We start from the raw sequence: 8,768 nt of genomic DNA, 5'->3' as shown, positions 1-8,768 counted from the left end.
CCCTTTGTAACTTAGGCCAGCGGATTTGATATGTAGTCCATGGGTTCGGAAAAAAGCATCAAATCCAAACAGGACATCTTTAGCTAGGAGATAACTTTCCAGTACCCTGAGCCAAGTGGTCTAACCTGCAAATATTTCCAATCCAATAAGTTTTTTGGAAATGAGATTGATGGTGAAGACTTCACTGTTAGCTACCGCGAATCTCTTAGAAAAAGGTGTCCACATTTCTTTTGGTAAGACATGTAGTTTTAGGACAGTGGCACAAGATCCAGTGTCCATTAGTGCAACAGCTCTTATTGGTTTGTCATAGATGGACGTCTTGATCTTTAAATCAAAATGAGGTCGGGGAGTGCCATCAATCTGTTTTATTCCTAATGATCCAAGATATCCAAGTTCTTCTTTTGGGGGTCTGATCCTTTAGGAATTCTTATGGTGATGGAAGCGATGGAAGCTATGATAAAAATTGACCTATTTGGTAGGAGGTCTTCTTCTGAACTACTTCCTTCAAAATCTAGGAAAACATATTGGGTCTCATTATCTTTGTTTTCTTGTTCTTCAAGTACTGATTCATGATCTTCTTCATCTTCTATGGAGGCTACATCCATTAAAGATTGAAGCATTTTTATCTTCTTCTTTGTTTTATTAGGACATGATTTAGCAAAGTGACCCTATTTTCCACAAATGAAGCATTTGTTTGACTTTTTGGAATGGGGTTTTCTCCTTTTGAAATAACAGAAAGATCTTTGCTTTCTTCTACCCCTTCTGAATGTCTTCTGTTGGAATGTTCTAGATTGTGGCTGCCAATGTGTCTTCTTTTTTGGCTTACATTCACACATGCCTGGTTCTTTGCATTTGATCTTCAAGTAGAATTTACTGCATGCTCCTTTGAGTTTGCGTGAATTTTGATTAAGCCATTTGAACATTTGTTATTGTTTACACAATTCATCCAGAGCAGCTAGAGCCAGCTGATATATTTCTCCAATGGTAGTGGTTGCTACTTTTTTGCAAAGAGTCATCATCATCCGTTGTAATTCTAGCTGAAGCTCATCTGGCAAGGATTCCATGAGGACTTGTTTGAGTGGTGGATTATTATTTCTTCCAAGAGGATAATATTTAGCAGCCATCCTCTTGTAATATTTTTCTAAGTCCTTTCTATTGAGTGAGCAACACATCATTTCAAAATATTCTTGATATTTTCTTTTCTGGATAATTGTAATATCTCCCAAGAATTTCTGGTGTAGTATTCCCAAAAACTAAGAATGAGTACTATTAATGAGTTGGAGTCTTTCATACTCAGAAAGGTTGTTAACCCATTCTCGGAGATTGCCAGTCATCCGATTTATAAAATATACAAGGACTTGTCTGCTTGAAAGATTTGGATTGGCCATGATAGTTTCAATCCAAGCACCAAATTCATTTAATCTTTCTCTGTATCTTGATGCTGGGATATCATCAAAGGTGAACCATTTGTTAGCAGTTTTTACTTTAGAAGATATTGTATGTGGAGGATTAACTGAAGCTGCTGGTTCATCCCTTTCAGAAGTTATTTCTTCCTCTTCTTCTTCTACAGGGTTGACCATGGCTATTGCTAAAAGGTCTGCTTCATAGTTTTCTTTGAACCATTTAGCAGTTTCTTCAGTAGATTCAGCAGTTTTGTCACCAGACTCATCAGTGATTTCTTTACTGTGTGATTGATTATCCAGAGTAAGGGTATTAATTGTTCGGCCTGGGACATGTGACCCTTCTTTGATAAAGAATGTATCTTCTCTGAAAAAATTTTCTGTCTTCCAAGGAGGATGAGGTCTGGGTTGGAGAGGTGGCTGTGGCTGAGATAAAAAATGTATGTTGTTCTTGAGGAGAGACAGATTTTTTGGTGTTGGCTTGTCTTGCTAAATGATAAGTAGGTTTGAAAATGGATTCATAATCTGGGGTTTCAGGTGGTGATATGTTGAGAAAAATAAAATATGTGAATATTGGATATAGTTTAGGGTACATGGATAATGGGTCGATAGCCAAAGCCTGAGGTGCAGCTATTTTATCTCTGTCCATCTTAATCTGACGAAGTTGGGCTTTAACTTGGTCCAGTTTTCTACTTTTCTTGTGGAACTCTGGGCCAAAGTACCTATTATCAATATAGGTTTTAAGTTATTGGTCAAGCTGAAAAGCCTGTGCTGAGAACCGGTTTCTGAGTTCAGCAACTTATTTTGCCATAAAATCTAGTTGTGCTGAAAGGCCTTCAGTTTTTTTCACAAGAGCATCAAGAGTCTGATCTATATGGAGTAATACTTTATTTTGACTGACTGCATTATCTGTGTGCCAATTAAGGACTCCCTCTTAAGGAGTTGTTGCATGATGTCCATGTGGAGTAATCTCTTGGGGAATTACATAAGGTCTTCTAGTGATTTTCTTTTCATCAGTCTGAGTCACTAAAGGTGAAAATTCTTCTTCATAAGATCTGAGGGTTGCAATGCATGAAATTATTTTGACTGACTGATAAAAATAATCTATAAAACCTTTTTAGGACAATCTGTTCTTCATGAGCTTTGGTGTCATTTCTGCATCATTAGGGGGCTCAGGTCTCTTATATGAGCAAGGAGCTTGCTATGGCCTTTTTTTCTTTTTCTTGTTTCTTCGCTGCATATCATATTCTTCATCATCAATGTCATTCCATTGGTCAGCGCAGTCACAGTCGGAATCACACATGAAGGGATCAACATCCCATATGAAGTGGCCATTTATATGAGAAATATAGACATGTTTTTCATTTTCATAGAAATGTACAGGTGAATTATCTTGATCATGAGTTGTTTGCACCTGAACAGGAGAGATCATATTAATCCTCCTGAAAAGAGTATAGTCGTACACTCATACTGATGGCTTGTCGTGTCAAATGACATTGCTTGTGGTTTTATATTTATCGATAACTATTAATTTTAAAAATTAATGTGTAAATATTTTAATTTTTTAGTTTAATTACTGTACCAACATTTAGACCATTTCTAACAATTAAATTATTAATTTTAAAAATCAATTTAATAAATATGTTACTAACAATCTTAGTGTCAGTATCAAAATTAATTTATTTCATTTTTTAAATTTTAATTACTACACCAACGATTTATGTAAAAACCGGAAAATTATTAGTTGTTTAATTAGAATAAAATAATAATTTAAATGTTCGGAATATGTTGAAAAATTTAGAAATGTTAATTTAAAATTTTAAAGCTGAGAATTGGATTCAGTGAATTTTTCAAGTGGGAAAATGTAATTTTCTATAAAAAAAAATACGTAAAAATACGTACCGATAATTTAGCCGACAGTATCGGCTTAAGCCTGTACGGAACTGTGTATGAGAAAATAAAACTACAGAAATACTTATAAAAATATTCGGAATAGAAAATCAAACACTTATTCTAAAGGTTTTGGTCTGAAGTTAGGCCAAACGAACAAAAAATGCAAACCAGTTGGACCAAACCAAAGTTTGGCCCAAGTCTAATATATATAAGTTCACTAAAGAGGCAACTCAACCTCATTTCATCACTTTGAGAGGAAGAGTGCAACTGAGATTTGAGAGAGGGTTTTACTATTCACTTCAATACTAAATCGGTCATAACTCGCGTTACAGAGTTTTGATTGGCGTGCCATTTACAGCCATGAAAGTCTTGTTGAGATCTTTGATTTCATATAAATAAAGTGGTAAGAAACTTTTAATTTCTTGCCCAGTTCTCTCTTCCATATATTTTTTCATTTTTGGCTATAGTGATTGAGTAGATTTTGTGATTTTGGTTGTTTAGATATAATCTAGCATTGAGTTATTGTTAGATTTTATCCACAGTGGGTAAGGTAAGAAAACTCTATGCCCTTGTGGTTTGTCATATATGTGAACTCTAGTGTTAATTTTAGTAATTTGTGTGAAACTAGATTGAATTCTTATTGATTGAAGTTGATTTGGGGGATTGGAGTATGTGGATTATTGATGAGCGGATAATTTGTATACTTTTTGGCATTATTTTTAGTATGTTTTTGATATGATATAGTTAGTTTTTAGTATATTTTTATTAGTTTTTAATTAAAATTCACTTTTCTGGACTTTACTATGAGTTTGTGTGTTTTTCTGTGATTTCAGGTATTTTCTGGCTGAAATTGAGGGACCTGAGCAAAAATCTGATCCAGAGACTCAAAAGGACTGCAGATGCTGTTGGATTCTGACCTCCCTGCACTCGAAGTGGATTTTCTGGAGCTACAGAAGCCCAATTGGCGCGCTCTCAACGGCGTTGGAAAGTAGACATCCTGGGCTTTCCAGCAATATATAATAGTCCATACTTTGCTCAATATTTGATGGCCCAAACCGGCGTTCAAAGTCACCTCAAGAAATCCCAGCGTTAAACGCTGGAACTGGCACCCAAATGGGAGTTAAACGCCCAAACTGGCACCAAAGCTGGCGTTTAACTCCAAGAAGAGTCTCTACACGAAATTGCTTCATTGCTCAGCCCAAGCACACACCAAGTGGGCCCGGAAAAGGATTTTTATGTCATTTACTCATTTCTGTACACCCTAGGCTACTAGTTTCTTATAAGTAGGACCTTTTACTATTGTAGAGAGAGCTTTTAGAGAAAGCTTTTGATCATGTTTTTATGATTGAACCCTCTTTGGGAGGCTGGCCATTCGGCCATGCCTAGACCTTGTTCTTATGTATTTTCAACGGTGGAGTTTCTACACACCATAGATTAAGGTGTGGAGCTCTGCTGTACCTCGAGTATTAATGCAATTACTATTGTTCTTTCATTCAAATTCCGCTTGTTCTTTTACCAAGATATCACTTGTTCTTCAACATGATGAAGGTGATGATTGACGCCCATCACCATTCTCACCCATGAACAAGGTGACTGACAACCATTCTTGTTCTACAAGCATCTGAGGCTTAGTGAATATCTCTTGGATTTCTGATTGCATGATGCATGGTTGATCGCCTGACAACCGAGTGCTCGCCTGACAAACGAGCCAGCCATTCCGTGAGATCAGAGTCTTCGTAGTATAGGCAAGAACTGATGGCAGCATTCAAGAGAATCCGGAAGGTCTAACCTTGTCTGTGGTATTCTGAGTAGGATTCAATGACTGAATGACTGTGACGTGCTTCAAACCTGTAACCTACTGGGCGTTAGTGACAGACGCAAAAGAGTTATTCTATTCCGGTAGGGGAGGGAACCGAACCGGTGATTGGCCGTACTGTGATAGAGTATTGAGCATTAGCTTTCACTGCGAGGATGGGAGGTAGCTGCTGACAACAGTGAGACCCTATACGAGCTTGCCATGGAAAGGAGTAAGAAGGGTTGGATGAAGACAGTAGGAAAGCAGAGAGACGGAAGGGAAGGCATCTTCATACACTTGTCTGAAGCTCTTACACCAATGATATACATAAGTATCACTATCCTTATCTTTATGTTATTTTCGTTCATCATCATATACATTTGAGTTTGCCTGACTAAGATTTACAAGATGACCATAGCTTGCTTCAATACTAACAATCTCCGTGGGATCGACCCTTACTCACGTAAGGTTTATTACTTGGACGACCCAGTGCACTTGCTGGTTAGTCGTGCGAAGTTGTGTAATGCCATGGTATTAGGCGCACCAAGTTTTTGGAGCCATTACCAGGGATTATGAGAGTTGTGAAAAAGTATAGTTCACAATTTCGCATGTCAAGTTTTTGGCGCCGTTGCCGGGGATTGTTCTAGTTTTGAGCAAGTCTTTGGTAACATCAGAGCCAAGATCCGGCAACAACATCAAATTTTTGGTGTTATTGCCCGGGATTGTTCAGGCTGGACAACTGACGGTTCATCTTGTTGCTTAGATTAGGTATTTTTTTTTTCGAAATTCTTGAAGATGAATTCTAGAGTTTCATGATGATTTGTTGAAATCTGGCTGGCTGAGAAGCCATGTCTAATCTGATTGGACCGAGGTTTCAACTTATCACCACAAGAGCTTGTTGATTTCGTATCAATCTTGCTTTTGGAGCAGTGATTTGCTAAGGCTTGGCTGACCTTTGGTCATGTCTAGTGTTTTGGACCGAAGCTTTCTTTGGAAGCTTGGCTGGCTGTGAAGCCATGTCTAATTCCTGGACCGGAGTCTTAGACTAGCATTGCACTGATTCCTGGAATTCTCATTAAGAATTTTGATACCTTCTTTTTCTACTTAATTTTTGAAAAAACACAAAAAAATAAAAAAAAAATCATAAAATTCAAAAATATTTCTTGTTTAAGTCTAGTGTCTCATCCTAAGTTTGGTGTCAATTGCATGTTTTTGTTATAATTTTCGAATCCATGCATATATTTCTTTGTTTTGATCTTTGAATTCTATTGACTTGAGTATTTTATGTGTCTCATATGCATTTTCAGTTCATTAGTGTCAGTAGTATACAAACTGCTAAGTTTGGTGTCTTGCATGCATTATTATTTGATTCTTGTTGCATTTTGATTATTAAAAATCCAAAAATATTTCTAATTTGTGTCTTTTCAAGTCAATGATACAAGGGATTGAAGATTCAGAACACACTGCAGAGGAATTATACAGAAAAAGCTGAGCATTCAAAAATGCCCAGTGAAGAAGGCAGACTGGCGTTTAAACGCCAGCCAGGGCACCTGGTTGGGCGTTTAACGCCCAAAAAGGGTGCATTTTGGGCGTTAAACGCCAGAATGTATACCATTCTGGGCGTTTAACGCCAGGATGGTGCCAGGAGGAAGATTTTGTTTTCAAATCAATTTTTTTCAAGTTTTTCAAAATCAAATCTTTTCAAATCATATCTTTTCAATCAAATGTTTTCAAAATCAATTTCTTTCCTTTTTCAAAGATACTTACTAACAATTAATGATTTGATTGAACATTTTTTGCCTTTTCTATTAAGGAAGGTTTTATGTTTGAATCATATCTTTTCTTGTTAGGTAAGTCATTAATTTTTAAAATCATATCTTTTCAAATTGTTTTCAAATCATATCTTTTCAAATTGTTTTCAAATCATATCTTTTAAAACTGTTTTCAAATCATATCTTCTCAATCACATCTTTTTAAAACCATAACTTTTCAATCAAATCTTTTTAATCACATATTTTTCAAATTAGTTTTCAATCAAATCTTTTTTATTTCTAATTTCAAATTCTTTTTCAAAAATCACTTGATTTCTTTCTCACTTTGAATTTTCGAAATTTTTTAATCAAATTTTCAAAATGTTTTCAAAATCTTTTGATTGAATTTTCGAAAATTCTCTTCCCTCCTTCCCACATCCTTCTATTTATGGAGTACTACTCCTTCTAAATGCACAATTCGAACCTTATCCAATTAAAGTTCGAATTCTTCTTCTCCTTCTTCTTACTATTTCTCTTTTCCTCTGACACTTCAAGGAATCTCTATACTGTGACATAGAGGATTCCACATTTTCTTTTTCTCTTCTCTTTCATATGAGCAGAAGCAGAGACAAAGGCATTCTTGTTGAAGCTGATCCTGAACCTGAAAGGACCTTGAAGAGAAAGCTAAGAGAAGCCAAAGCACAACTCTCTTTAGAAGACCTGACCGAATTCTTCAAAGAAGAAGAACCCATGGCAGCCGAAAACAACAACAATACCAACAATGCAAGGAAGGTGCTGGGTGACTTTACTGCACCTACTCCCGACTTCTATGGGAGAAGCATCTCTATCCCTGCCATTGGAGCAAACAACTTTGAGCTTAAGCCTCAATTAGTTTCTCTAATGCAACAGAATTGCAAGTTCCATGGACTTCCAATGGAAGATCCTCATCAGTTTTTAGCTGAATTCTTGCAAATCTGTGACACAGTCAAGACTAATGGGGTTAACCCTGAGGTCTATAGACTGATGCTATTCCCTTTTGCTGTAAGAGACAGAGCTAGAATATGGTTGGATTCTCAACCTAAAGAAAGCCTGGACTCTTGGGAAAAGCTAGTCAATGCCTTCTTGGCAAAGTTCTTTCCACCACAAAGATGGAGTAAGCTTAGAGTGGAAGTCCAAACCTTCAGACAGAAGGATGGAGAATCCCTCTATGAAGCTTGGGAAAGATACAAACAATTAATCAGAAGATGTCCTTCAGACATGCTTTCTGAATGGAGCATCATAGGTATTTTCTATGATGGTCTCTCTGAACTATCTAAGATGTCCTTGGATAGCTCTGCTGGAGGATCTCTTCATCTGAAGAAGACGCCTGCAGAAGCTCAAGAGCTAATTGAAATGGTTGCAAATAACCAATTCATGTACACTTCTGAAAGGAATCCTGTGAACAATGGGACTAGTCAGAAGAAAGGAGTTCTTGAGATTGACACTCTGAATGCCATATTGGCTCAGAACAAGATATTGACTCAACAAGTCAATTTGATCTCTCAAAGTCTGTCTGGAATGCAAAATGCACCAAACAGTACTAAGGAAGCTTCATCTGAGGAAGAAGCCTATGATCCTGAGAACCCTTCAATGGAAGAGGTGAATTACCTAGGAGAACCCTATGGAAACACCTATAATTCTTCATGGAGAAATCACCCAAATTTCTCATGGAAGAATCAAGAGAGACCTCAACAAGGTTTCAATAACAATAATGGTGGAAGAAACAGGCCTGGCAACAACAAGCCTTTTCCATCATCTTCTCAGCAACAGACAGAGAGTTCTAAGCAGAATACTTCTGACTTAGCAATAATGGTCTCTGATCTAATAAAGACCACTCAAAGTTTCATGAATGAAACAAGGTCCTCCATCAGAAATTTGGAAGGACAAGTG

General features: G+C 36.8%; 1 non-coding gene across 1 annotated transcript; it reads right to left on the bottom strand.

The window, feature by feature from the left end:
* Nucleotides 1–7,994: 7,994 nt before the first annotated feature.
* On the bottom strand, nt 7,995–8,102 carry LOC130942492 (small nucleolar RNA R71). Its single transcript, XR_009071060.1, has one exon. It is a non-coding gene; the product is annotated as a small nucleolar RNA R71 (small nucleolar RNA).
* Nucleotides 8,103–8,768: the final 666 nt, after the last annotated feature.

Source organism: Arachis stenosperma, chromosome 7, assembly GCF_014773155.1.
Source record: "Arachis stenosperma cultivar V10309 chromosome 7, arast.V10309.gnm1.PFL2, whole genome shotgun sequence".
NCBI classification, from domain to species: domain Eukaryota; kingdom Viridiplantae; phylum Streptophyta; class Magnoliopsida; order Fabales; family Fabaceae; genus Arachis; species Arachis stenosperma.
This window is presented reverse-complemented; position numbering and strand designations above follow the sequence as displayed.